This window comes from Pangasianodon hypophthalmus, chromosome 2 (genome assembly GCF_027358585.1).
Source record: "Pangasianodon hypophthalmus isolate fPanHyp1 chromosome 2, fPanHyp1.pri, whole genome shotgun sequence".
Classification (NCBI taxonomy): Eukaryota; Metazoa; Chordata; class Actinopteri; order Siluriformes; family Pangasiidae; genus Pangasianodon; species Pangasianodon hypophthalmus.
The window spans coordinates 21,100,872-21,115,723 of NC_069711.1; the positions used below are offsets into that span (position 1 = coordinate 21,100,872).

The 14,852-nt window shown below is 38.4% G+C and overlaps 1 protein-coding gene across 2 annotated transcripts in view; it reads right to left on the reverse strand.

Annotated features, from left to right (window-relative positions):
- pde4ba (phosphodiesterase 4B, cAMP-specific a) overlaps positions 1 to 14,852 on the reverse strand; it is a 150,780-nt gene that overhangs the window by 72,677 nt on the left and 63,251 nt on the right. The window lies entirely within an intron of this gene.

Below are 14,852 nucleotides of genomic sequence, written 5' to 3' on the forward strand. Positions count from 1 at the left end.
CACCTAGTCTAAATATTCAGTAATATTCAGATTTATAACAACATATAACAAAAGGTGCTAAGTATTAAATCTCATGATATAAACAGCCCAGAGACTGAACAAATTATTTGACAATCTGTGCTTTAAGACAGGAAACATTTTCTAGGTCGAGGTTCTGTTTCACACTACTTCACCGACTGTGTGACAGACGCTGTTCTGGATCTGCTCATGCAGGATGATACAAAAAGGAAGTCATTTTTTCCCCTAATGCCATACACAGGCTCTTTGCTATTATAGCATAACCATAGCTCTGTCCTCACTGCACCGTCTTTCAGTTAGCTTCATGTTTAATTCATTGTGTGCTGCAAGCCAACGTGATTGGATTTTCGTAATCATATGAGCCTTTACAGGGCATCAAACTGACTCAGTGATGACGCAGGCATAGTCATGCTCAAGCAACACGTGGCCTCTTAGGAGGCTAACACACTAACAGAACACAGGTGACCACAAAACTGTAAGTATTAAATAAAGAAAGGATAAAACTTCTTTCAGTGTAAATATTATTGTTATCTACATTATAGAATTCTGTAATGATATGAGTCCCATAGATTAAAATAATTTATATCACAAACAACTAAATAATTTTTGAAACATTAAAGTCTTAGATGCATGTTTTGATTCTTCCATGAATCACTCAGCTTTTGATTAAAATCTCAGCTTGCACAAATCTGTGTATAACCTGCGTCTACAGAATTTTCAATGCAAAGTGTGTATGTTTGCATACATCTTTAAACATGTAAAATATTCTGCATTGGATGAGTTGGCTTAAAATGGCTTTATATAAGGGTTTGTTCAGTCGTTCACTATCAAAATATTAACCGTACATTTTTGACTAAAATAATGTCAGCACAGTTGCCAGTATAATACTGTAAAACACTGTAATAAGAAAATATGCAAAGTAACCATTACTGTAAATAAACAGTCATTTACTGGCACTTGCTGTCATTTAGTTACATTTACTGTAAAATGTACAAATTTCTCAAAAATATTATATTTTCTTTGCTTCTAAGTGACAAGATTTGAACCAAAATCTTATATTTCCATATAGAGAAAACACACAAAAAAGTTAGTTACCATTAATATCAATAAATCTATGATTTTTACCATTTCACCCAAAACATTTCTGACATTTAGACCCTGAAGTTGAAACCAGGACTTTTTTCACACTAGAAGCTGCTACATCTACCACTAGCTTAAAAGGTGGCAGTGAGGTAGCACTCTTTTTCAGTTAACTAGCTAGCTTATTTTGAATAAAGGTAGAACAGACAATACACCAACTTCTGCACAACTCAGTAATATATAAGTGAATAATCTGAAAACTGTTATTGTAGAGACACTGGCTAATTTAGTGAAATGATTTGGAGATTATGTTATGAAATACAAATTAGTCAAATGCAGCTAATTAGTTTCAATAGGTAATTAAAATAATTTGAAGGTGGAAAAAAGTTCTGACATCGCTGCTCCTCCACTTCTTACTGAAATAAAAATGTTGTGGATGACGTTCATGTAGCTAAACATTCCAAGATGCATTGCATTTTCTAGTAATTTACTCTAAAGTAAAATACCGTTAAACAACATCCATTATGGGAAATAAATTATTTAGGTTTGTTCTCTAACAAACTCTGGGGCCTTCCAGGAACAGGCGTATTTCTATAGAGATCACATGACAGTTTAATTGCACACAGGTCGACTACATTCAGCTAATTACATGACTTCTGATCCTATAGTGACTGGTTGCACCAGGACTAATTTAGGAGTTTCGTAGCAACAGGGGTGAATGATTATGCAATTGCAACTTTTTTTTTTTTTTTCTAAGTAATTTTCCAAAGTATAGAAACTTTTTTTTATTCTAAGTAATTTTCCAAAGTATAGAAACAATTTTACAAACTATACTGACAAGACAAACACACATCAACACCCACACACACACACAGAAACAAATATTATGGTAAATTTTTTTTATAGATTCATGACATATAAGCCTACTTAACTCCATTTCAGTTCCAGGTTGCATCAATACGAAGTGTGGAACAGTTCAAGCGGGTTGAATACTTAAGCAAGGAGCTGAAAATTACCTTCAAAAGCTGCTACTGCCTTTTGTTTAGGTGTAGTTTTTGTGAACACAAATGCATTTGTTGTTACACTTAAACCTCATAATTAACCTCATTGACATGATAATTATTGTAGCATGGCTTATCTTACTGTCACGCATGAGAGCAGGACAAAATTCTGCAATGCTGAAAGCTCAGAGTGGCTCCGAGGGGTTTCATTCCATTAAAATATTTTCCAAAACAATGCATTTTAGCTTTAGAACACATTCTTTTCTTTGCTGGAATGTTTGCATGCCATGTACAGTAACTTATGTGTATATTTGTATTTCAGTGACATACATATGCACATAGACTTATTTCACTACTTACAGTTACAAACCAACTTGTAACAAAATCTAGTTTTATAATTTATTAATTCCATTTTTTTTATTTTTAAACGAAGTTTCTAACTAAACAGATCTTTCTTCCATCCTGTGGCCAGTAGAAGCACCTGCTGTCACCTCATTTCCATCAATGCTGTACTGAATCATTGCTTTGGTAGCTACTTGCATATGATTACATGCATGCAAATGCAGTCATACACACACATACGCACAAGCATGCACATGCATGCCCAACCGACCCGTCATTCCTCTTCTAGTAATCTAATCCCTTTAACACCCTGTTTCCATAGCAACCAAGTTTGCACCCCTGGATTCCTGGTGTCAGATGGAGAGTAAAATTCTCTGGAGCTTTGTTGTTGTGTGACATGGGTGTTTGTATGTGTGTGTATATTTGTATGAAACATCTTGAGAAAGACCCCTCATATAAAAAGGATGTATAGAATTTACAACCTTGACTTTAAAACATGCTACGATGACAACAAAGCATACATATTACATAAATGCACAAGAGCAAACTATATTAACATCTGTATGCACCACAATGCTGGCACAAGGGCAGCTGTGTGTGTGGAGGTATGTGTATTTGCAACCAGACGGACAAAGACAGATGGGGGTCCTGTGTTTCAGTCACAGTAATTGACTAGGTCAACAGGGGCAGCCTGGCATTGTCATAAAACACACACACACACACACACACACACACACACACAAACACTGCACAGGTGTCAAAAGTGAAATAATGGCCAAAATGTGTACAGATAATGTGCACAAAAGAGCACAAGCAAGCAAAAAAGGTATTGATTTAAAGATAGATAGATAGATAGATAGATAGATAGACATCTTGCAATCCAAACAGTGAAGATGTAAGCTGAGCATGTTTATTCAGGCTGTGCAATAAAGAGCCTATTGCAATGCAGTGAGTGAATGACGCAAGCAAAATAACAAAGAACTCCTTAGCTGGCATAACTGTAGGGTATCAGATGACTGATACACATCTCTCTGTCTCTCTCTCTCTCTCTCTCTCTCTCTCTTTGATCCTTGTCTTGGATGGTGCTTCTCTTTCCTGCTTTAGATTGGAGATATATCCTTCAGCAAGAGCATGTAACATAATTAAATATTCTAAATGGCTGCATTTACCTGCTGCCCAGATTCATTAACTGAAAGCTATATATATATATATATATATATATATATATATATATATATATATATATATATATATATATAAACATAAAAATATAGAATGAAGATACGAAGATATTCTAGTTTCTTATACATACAGGATGCACTAAGTACAATACTACACTAACTACTACACTTTAACACTAAAATTCTCCAGCGTATGCTATATAAAATGCATTACAATGCATGTGAGGAAATTATTGAAAAATATGGAATTCATACCGAGCCATTCCTTTTTGTATGCTTCCATAAATTGTGAACTGAACTCAGTGAGTTGAGTTGAGCCTGCAGAAGGCCTGCTGTCATCACTACTCTAACAAATAAGGCTTTATACTGTGTATAAGTGAAGAATCAGCTCTGTAAATGCTGACTCCCAATCAATTTTTCAACTGTAAAAAAAACTATGGCAGTGATGTTTTAATGTAGAGTAAAATGTGAGAGAATTAATTTCTCTCCTGAAAAATAATGGATCTTGGAAAAACAGCAACAGCAGTCCATTCAGAATAGCCAACATGACCCAAGCAACACAATGCAAACTGACCCACATGACCCTGCACCCGGTCCTCTAATGACATCACTGGTGACGTGAATCTTTTATCTGGGGGGCGTTTGTGTGAGGGTTCAGTTTACCTGCAGCATTGTCACTGCGAGCCTGCGTTTACCTCCTTTCGCGTGGGTCTCGTCTCCTGGAGCTTGGCTTTCTAAATGAACTGGAATATCAAAACACAGCTCCATAGAAACTAAACTCCAACTCACAATGCCGAAAACACAGACTACCTGATGATGTGTCAAGACCTGCAATATTATCACTGTGCTGAAATTGTGAAGAGTCTGTCTCTGAAAAAAAGAATTTCGCAAAGATTTGGTTTCTCCTTGAACTTTAAAGAGCTGCGAAAGGACTGAGGTTTAACAAGTCTCAAAACTGTGTTCACATTGAAACGACTGCCACGGGGAAAGTAAAACTGGACATTTTCTTTTCTGTTACGTGAAAAGCTTTTGCAGTGTCAATTATTAAGGGCAGAAAAAGAAACAGTCTTTTCAGGGACTGTATTTTGAACAAAAGTGACATTCTCTTTAAATCAGGGTTGTCCAAGTCCTGTTCTGGAGGATCACATTTCAGAAGAGTTGAATGATTTTCCCTGCTCAAAGACGCCCACTGAACCTGATACGTAACTGTTGCGTTGAATCTGGTGTCTCTGACTGGACCCCTTTATACTATTAAACGTTAATGCCACTCTGATCAAGCCCACCTTGGCCCTAGAACATCTTAACTCAAACCTTTCACCTTGTTATATAAATTATTTCCCATTTTCCCACACAAGGTTGTACATACAGTATCTGACCAGCATTCACCAAAACATTCCACAAAACAGTTTGCTAACCTGTTAATTATATCATTCAGTGAAAAGTCAAGCTGTTGAAAAGGACTTCTTCTAATCATTAGGACAGAGCTGCCAGAGAACCCTAACCCTGCCATAAGTATTAATAACTGGTAAGAAGTTTAGCAATTGTGTGTGTAGTGAGATTGGATTTGTTTGTTTCTCTGTAGCCATGGCATCTCTATTTACCAATGGATACTTTTATTGCAAAGCACCTTGAATGTGTCAAGGGCAGATCGTGCTGTTTAATTGGTTTAGGGTCACATAAACATTTTATACAGAGGGCATGGCACCAGGAGACTGAATGGAGAAGAAATGCAACTTCAAAAATAACCAGAAGATAAATACAGAAGATATGCAAAACTTGCAAATACATAAAAACACTTTTACTTTTATTATTCTTAGCTATAGATTTCTATCATTCAGTATTTTGATTTTATAGTAAGGTACTCTCTCTAATGACATCTAGATTAAATTTGACTAGATAGACTAAATTTGAATGGACCAAGTGCCCTTCATGATAGGCTGAAAAGCTTTAAATCATGTAATGTATGAACATGAATGAAGTATTTAAAAACACTCCCTTAACTTAAAACAGGAAACATTCCCATTCCTCTGGTGGCGCAGATTGCCTGTCTTCTTGAAATTGAGGCTGGGTGTTTAGAGACATTCACATGTCAGCACCATTATATCATCAAACCGAGAAAAAAAGTCTCACTTGAATTTACAGCTGACCCATTTGGAGCTGATGCAATCACACCAACTGCTGGGCTGCTGAAAAGTCAACTGGGCCCTGAAGCTCCTTATGTGATAAAAGGAGCTGGTAATTTCTGGAAGGCACCAGAAGTGTCCATTAATTGAAAGCTCATCACTTCATTCCAGAGGGAGGGAGGGTGAAATAGATAGCTTTGCCATAAGTAATAGGGCTTTAGCAATAGCCACGTTGAGCTCTTTGCGGTTTTATGGCTCGGCTGGCAGAGGACATATGTTAGATCCCAGTTAATTCACCTTACCTTCTCTATCTTCTCTTGATCTTCTCTAATAAGAGCTCAAGCTTGAGTTACAGTCCACAAAGAGAGATGATATCTGAGATATCTGGTGAAACTGGCCAAAACTGCTAACTGTGTACCTAGCAGAAATTGGTCCTCGTCTACTTAGTCAAGTGTCATTAGGGCTTGATACAGAATAGATTAATAAAATGATCACGATTTAATTGACATTTTGGGTTCTTACATTTTCTACCATGTTCTAGTCAAATGACTTTAAGTCCCAAGTCGAGTCCTAAGTCATGAGTTTTCAATTCCAAGTCAAGTCCCAAGTCAAAGTTTCTCAAGTCCAAGCTGGTCAAGTCCAAGTCAGGAGTTCTCAAATCCAAATCAAAGCTCAGGCTGAAAATTTCTCATGTCTAAATTGAGTCAAGAATTCTCAAGTTCAAGACAAGGCTCAAATCAGGAGTCCTTTTAGTCCTATTTAAGTCTTAAGTCAGCAGGTCTCTAGACAAGCAGAGTCTGTAAAGTCAGGAGTTCTAAAGTCCAAGTCGAGTGTTAAGTTAGGGGTTCTCATGTCCAAATCAGATCTCAGATCAGCAGTTCTCAAGTCCATGATAAATCTAAGTCATCTCAGTATCACATCCAAATCAATTGCGTCTCAAGCCAGTAGCTCTCAAATCCAAGACAAGTCTTAAGTCAATGCTCAAGATAGGAGTTCTGAAGTTTAAGTCAGATTGCAAATCAGCAGTTCTCATGCCCATGTTACGTTCAGGTCATCTCACCCTCACATACACGACAACTCCAAAGTTCAATTCCAAATCTCCTCTCATGTCAAAGATATGTGAGTACAAGTGAAGACTTACAACTTAATGCTTAAGCCTAAATTGCATGCTTGCATGCTGTAACTCAGGCTTGTATGCTACATCACTGGTACAGAGCCACCGTTTGTTCTCTAAAGACTATCACTGAGAATATCTTCACTTTGTAAGTGCCAAATATTATTAATTCTCATAGATTTACCCTAATCAATTTTGTTTAATTTTCATCTCACTTCATGCATAGGTGGTCAACAGACATGTGTGTTGCATGTGTTGTTTTTCTCACTACCAAATGCTCCCTCTTTCCCTCTCACTCTGTCTCTCTAATCAGGAACACTGAGAACGTGATGGGACAGATGGCAGCAATTGGCAAGGCTGAGGCCATGTGTGGCGTGGGCATAACCACTTTCCTCAGAGGCCCCGGGACACTAGGGGCAAGGTGTTTTGGAACGGCATGCCCCACATACCAGCATGGGGCAAAAAATGACTGCAACCTGCTCTAGCCTCTTTCTTGGGCTGAGACAAAGTACTGCAGTCCCATCTGCTATGAGGCAGGTGTTTTAAAGCCCTCACTGACATCTTGTTACACCCATAAACGTTCATGGCCTTAATGGATTATGCAAGAGTTCACCACAATTCTAGTACAAGTGCAGTTGTTCTTTTGGACTATGATCTAAAATAAACCAGAATTCTCAAAATCCATTCACCAATAGTCCTGAACACGCCACGGCTACCTGTGGCCAGGACTACAAGAGAGCAAAACTAGCCATGCTGTCTGGGTGGGAGGGATGTCATTGCTCTATCCACTGTCAATCAGAGTGACACTAGCAAATTTTGGTCGTCTGTGAGCTTATGTATGCAGAAGAGAACAGATAGCTCTTTCCTCTATCTAGAGGGTGACCAAATTGGGAGAAAATACAGACATTCAGCCTTAACCCAGCTGGGCAGGTGTAGTGGGAGAGCAGAGCTGGGTGTAGAAGGGGGTGTTAAAGAGAGCATTCTTACATCTGGATCATGTGGAGTAGAACACAACAAGACAGGAAATCAGATGTCAGCCAGACAGCAGCCATACATTAGCCAGCCAAGATCACCAGTTGAACACACTGAAATGTCCAAGTATTTCTAAAATTCTGTAGCATGGTCTTAATATTGAATACATATATCCTTAGAATTTCTTTATTTTAAGGACCTTTATCGATTTTCAGCAATGTGCCATTTTGTTTTTCATGAACCCCACCCCTGTAAAAGTCACACCACTGCCCTGACGCACTGGTCCAGCCTGTCGCCATGGTAATGGGTTACGTGCGTGTGTGCGTGTGTGTGTGTGTGGAGAATAAATCTCTGTGTCAGTGCCATATCTCTAACCAGTGCATCCTGGTGACAGAGAGACTATTGACAGGAGTTAGATGCTACTCATGTAATTTAATGGAAGAATCTGCTAGTCACAATACTGCTATTAACCACAATGTCTAGAACTAATGAAAACAAACAAACCTAATGACAGACGGTTTCTCACGACAGATTTAACATTATTACATTAACCTCTAATTATTGTAAATGTTTCTAAAAACTAAGGCTTATTGTCAGTCTGTATAAGTCTAATGATAAATAAAGATAGACATTTGTAATATAATTTATTACATATTATATGCAAATTAATTAGCACTGACTTTCTTGCTACACAGCAAACAAGTGTTGCCTAGGTGTGTGCCTGTTTGATGGGGATCTTCCTCAGGCCATACACAGATATTTCTATGGATGTGGATTAGTATTTTGCCCCACCCTTGATTTCAACTGCAATAAAGTCATTGGGTCTAAACTGAGCTACGCCTCTGAGCAAAATATATACATTTTATCAACCAATGAAAATGCAGATGTTCACCCTGTAACCTCTGCTGATGTTAGCAAGGGTTAAAGGTAATTATATGTTGCATATAGTGAGATAAGGCAGGCGTGGAAAAGTACGTACACGTTTCTCTTTCATGGTTGGGCGCCCACTCCCAGTGACGCAGCAGTCTGTAGCCTTGTATAATTGAATCTGGCAGACCAATTAAAACAGAACCAAAGTGATGATTTATTATCTCTAACACACAGTCTGGGACTGTGCAGCTTCCACAGGTCCCACTGGTGTTGCATATTTAGAATCGTACACATTCTTCCAATCAGGTGGAAACAAGCTTTAACAATGTTATGCATAATTTGACAATTTGTAAGGTTGGTCTCAATATGTGTGGCTGAAATTTGCCTGTGAATTTTTTTTTTTTTACATCTATACACATATGTGAAAAAGACAGACTTTCTTGAACAGAAACACACTTCCCTTCTGCATTTTATAGCATTTAATGTCTGGCTGCCCTCAAAAGTGAAAAGGGAGAAAAATGCATTTAAAGATTTAATTCTGACTACAACGCAGGAGCATTGCGGACATTTTGACAGCCGGTATCGGATTACAAGCTGAAGTGATTAGGTTTACATTCATTTCGCTACAGCAAATAGCTATCCAAAAAAAATCACACTTAGTTACCATGGCTTTGGACATCTTTAAAAAGTAAATAAAAAATAGCTCCATGTCATTTTGGAGAAATAAATTTATGGAGAGGATAAAGTACGAATTGCAAGAATTGCAAGAATTTAGCTACAGCAATATCCAACAGGTTTTTCCAGACATCCACACATGAAATATATGACCAAAAGTTTCTGGACACTTGACCATAATACTCATATACGCTTTTTGAACATCACATTCCAGATTTAGTCCCCTTTTGCTGTTACAATAACCTCCACTCTTCCGGGAAGGCTTTCCAATAGATTTTGGAGCATTCGGATTTTAGATATTCATTCAGCCACAAGAGCATTAGTGAGGTCAGGCACTGATGTCGGGTGAGGAGGTCTGGGGTGCAGTCAGCGTTCCAGTTCATCCCAAACGTGTTCAGTGGGGTTGAGGTCAGGGCTCTGTGCTGAAGACTCGAGTTCTTCCACTCCAGCCTTGGCAAATCCTGTCTTCCTGGAGACAGGGCACAGGGGCATTGTCATGCTGGAATATTTTTGGGCTTTTTAGTTCCAGTGAAGGGAAATTGTAATGCTACAGCACACAAAGACATTCTATACAACTGTGTGCTTCCAACTTTGTGGCAACAATTTGTCCACATACTTTTGGCCATATAGTGTATATAACGTTCGAAGCAGAATGAGTAATAAATTCTCTCTTTCTCTGCAGCACAGTTCCATTCCTCTACTCCCTAGTGTTAGCATTGCCCTTTCTACATTATCCTTCTATGCACAGTTAGCTCTCTTATCCCATAAGAGCTGAATCATTGTTATGAGTGATCGTTCACTAACACAGTGAGATTGCATAACACAGCACCCTCTGCTAGCGGCTGTTTCACAATTGCATTCACTTATACTATGACAGGCTCAATAAGTCACACCAGGGTATGAACATGTGCCGCACACACATACATACACACTCGCTGCTCTTTAATCAATATGTATGCACACAAACTGGCAAGCATGCATGCTCACACACACACGCAATGTGCAGCTGTGATGTGAGATGTGAAAAGTTATAGCAGCGAGGATTAAAATAGGCCTTGATGAGGCGCTATTGTGTGTTATCTGAACACTGCAGCATGTCAGTGGGAGACCAAAACAGCATCATCAGGCTAAAGACTAATGTAGACACACACACACACCATAAAATGAAGTGCTAGCTTGAGAAAATCAGCCATCTTAGGTGTCATGGAGACAAGCCCAGTTCCATCCTGCATGCAAACATGTGTGTATAGGCATGTGTGTGTGTGTGTTGTGTCAGTTATGCTACATCATATGCTGCAGGTCATATGATGACATTGCAGTCTATAATCTTTCATTCAAAAACCTTAAACCTTTAGTCTTTACATGCCAAAGAGTCAAACTGCACAAAAATCCTCTCAGAAAAGAAATGATAAAAGAAAGGATAAAACAATGGGCAGATGATTGCTATACAAAGATCTCCACAGAAAGCCAAAGAAGCTAAAGAAACTTTCCTGCTTAAACATGTCCCTGAAACAAAGTCAAAAAAAGCAAGCAGGAAGATGTGAGCCTGGGAGAAAATCATCGCGGCTAATGAGCTCAGAGTATGTCTGCATGCTTCCACAACCACTGAGGTCTTCCGCAGAATAAAGCTGATGAACCATGAAACACACACATATACTCTCTATCTCTCTAGGGCTGCATGGTAATCGATAAAACAATTATTCAGGCAATTTAGGAACAAAATCATTTTACTGCATTTGATCATTTTATTACAATTTAGTATTAAATATTAAATATAACCAATATCAAAGTGAAAATATCTTGAATATAGTCAGATTTATTTAGTATTTCCTATTATAATATTACAATTAATCAAATATAAGATTATTAAACCTATTTCTAGACATTTTACTCATTTCAAGCTTTACATTTTCTTGTTCTATTGGCAGAAAAAATTAGCAAAATTATTAGTTTATTAGTTTAGACTAGTTCAAGCTTCAGTTAGTAAAAATGTCTAGAAATAGGTTTTAGTAATCTTATATCTGGTTTGTTGTAATCTTGTAATAGGAAATACTTAATAAATTAGCCTATATTTAAGATATTTTCACCTGCTAAGATGTCATTTATTGCAGTGTATTGGCTTTTTTCTGCATAACTGACTCTACTACTCTCTGCAAGCTTCTGCTGTTAATGTGAAACATTAAAGGTGTGATGTTTGTGAGTTGTGTTAGCACACAGGGCATGTGTTATATCGGTTAACACAAAACCTGTTCATGGCATAAAATACTTCTGTGGAAAATCCACTACTGAGTATGGGTATCATGCTGGTATTAGATATCTCATCATCAGACTCTCTGGCTACAGGATACAGAGTGACTAATATCTCTTGTCTCTTTTCTGGCCACAGCTTTCAGGATCTTCAACGTTGCAATCTGATGGGCTGCAGGAAATGGTTTGTGGTTGGACATCTGCCATGTCAGTCAAACTGCCTCTTTCTGTTAGTACTGATCCAGCATGTCAGGCCAGTATCAGCGCCTGGAACATCCCTACATGTAACCTTTTCATTTCCCCAATCCAGTCGACACAAATGTGCTTGGACATTTAGTGGAAGAGGCATGTACACTGTTCTGAATGTACAAGACTTTTACACAATGTTCAAAACCTTCTCACTGTAGCAAAGCCTGGAACAAATACAACCTGGAACTCCTCACTCTTAATCCACAAGGAATACAATGCAACAGAGCTAGACCTTATGACAACACACTTACTGACTTCCTCATTTGCTCACCCATCAGTAAAAAACAAGTCTTTCTCTTTGCGTCTCCTTCTCTCTACCCCTCTCTCTTATGTCCCCCTCAGCAGAGAAAGGATTACGATTCAGAGACTTTGTTTTCATCATGACGTTATCCTTTGTGAAGGACACCCTGATTGTCCAGTGTGCATCTGAACACACCACCCACGCAGAATCAGTTGTTCAGGCAAGCATGTACCCACATCCATCTTAAATCCCCTTCTCCTTCTTAATGTTTGTGCAGTATGTCCTTCTGCAGGTAGCTGTCGCTGAAGCGTGTGTGACTTCTGAGCTGAGGCATTCATCCAGGCGTCAAATGATGACGACATCGGAATCTGTCGTTCGGTGAAAACACATTCTAATCAGTATATAAGGAATACCTCAAACGAGCAAGTGGATGAACTTGTAGTTGTGTGTGAGTGATAAGGAGAGACTCCATACCAAATAAGGTGTTTAGTAAAGAGATTCATGTATAAATCAGGATTTATGAATAAAACATGATACTAATACGCACCTTCACAGCAGGTGGCTGCATGTAGGATGTAAGCTAAATTATTTAGATAGAATTAGTCTGATAAGTAAAGTATGTTGCAGGGATGTAACTGGATATGAATTATTAGGGACTGGGATCTCACTGGATGCAATTAAAAAGAGGCAGGCTCTTACTTTCCTGCAGGGTCGAGTGAGAGGTCAGATCTGAGACTCGCTGAGCAAACAAAGACCTGGAACTGTGTGATGCATTTACAGTAAGAGGATGATCAGTGTTGTAGTGCTTTAAATTATGGTACTAGTTTGTAGGGTATCTTGGGCAGGTACAAAAAAAATGCTGCATGAGAAGGATTTTTTTAAAAAAAACAGTGTTCATTGGGACCAGGGAACTTGACTGATGTAGCTGAGGTTGAGGAACTGTCAGAGCCAGAATTCAAAAATCCATGCTGACACTGCTGGCATTTTTACCTCAATTTTTTTCCCGGTGTTTTCTAGTGCTTCTGGGGGCACGGTTGTAGGGTTCTTATTTAATTAAAAACAAAAGAAAAGAAGAAGAAGAAAAAAAAAAAAAGAAAACACTTACATTTTAGGCCACGCCCACTTCAGGTTTAAATGCAAATACAGATAGTGGCATTATGTTACACCACCAGTATGTTGGAATATTAGCTAGGACAAAGATAATTTTTACAATGTCAGCTACTTATATGACTTGTTACTAGGTTGGTTAGCCAAAATAATGTCAACGACTAATTTATTTAAATGTTATTCCAACATGCATCCACCAAGCTTACTAGCTTAAACTCAAAGACTATGCTATATTAATCTCCGTAGCCCAAATCATATAACACAAACACTGTTCTAAAATGGAAACAATATTAATTATAATAGATATTTGCATCATTAAAGCATGTGTGAATGATGCTTTCTCTGTTTTCTTTTTTATCTCAGGAAGCTTTGATGATGAAGGGATGCTGAGTCCTTTTGTACTACTATCTGGAACATTTACATTAGCACTCTTTTGTTAGGGAAATTCCACTATACACACGCAGAACTGTGACCTTCAGGTGGTGTGTGTGCAGAGAAGGACTGCATTGTGGGTGTGTGAGAGTCTATTTTCATTGTACAGCAAGGCTTTAAAACACAGCCAAAGGTAGCTGGGACCTTTCTATATTCAGTGTGTTTTACAGAGGTGCTGATAGGAACATTCACTCAATAGCACATGATCAAATCTTTCATACACACATCTGCTTGCACACTGGCACACACAATGACATTAGCACTTAATTAGCATTTAGCAGTATTTTGTAATCAGCATTTTCATATCACAGCAAAAGCCAGGGGCAGATTATTATATCTGAACTTAATCTTATTACTGAGCTGCTACATCCAGTAAAAGAGCAACCTTCAAGACAAATGCCCAGATTTCAATGCTGTAGACTTCTCCACTCTTGTTATCATCGTCACATTTATCACAGTATCTATAGAGTTCAAGAAAAGCAGCCTCTTCACCACCCCACTCAGTTAGGCGCTATCTAATGCAATCAGGATCACATGATCTCTGTACCCCACGCTGTATCTGCATCACTGTAAATAACACACAGGCCACCTTCCTGTCCCAGCTAATGGTATGCTAAGTGGCAGATCTGCAAGCAATCAAGCATCACCAAACACACAACTTAAATCATGCAGCTAACTTTCTCACTAAGCTTTGTGAGACCTGATTTAACACATGTTGGTGCTTCAAATGAAACAAAGCAGTGCAGCACATCAGTGATGTACTACCACACAGCCAGAAATGCAATCATCTCCTGAATTCTGCTTTGTTTTTTCACTGCTGGTTTCCAACTGTTTGTAATTAGCTCTCATTAGTAATGAGCATTTATTTCCCTTCACAATCCTTGCAAAGTTTTGCTCTCTTAAAACTTTTGCTACCCTAGCCTGTTTCATGTTTATGTCTGCCCCTGTACTTTGTACCAAAAATAGTGTTTATTGTTAGACTATTTTCCTGCCCTTCAGTATGGTTTGTCCCTGAAATTGGATGGCCTCTGCCAAGCTATGCTATTTATTGCAGAAGACTGAACAGGCCTAATGTAGTATACTCTAGCCCTAGAGCAACATGCCAGTCTCAAATGATAAGCTGCTTGCTAAGCAAAGGAAGATAAGCATTGATAATTGTGCTGACCCAGATCTACACATTTCTGGAACACAGGCAAACCC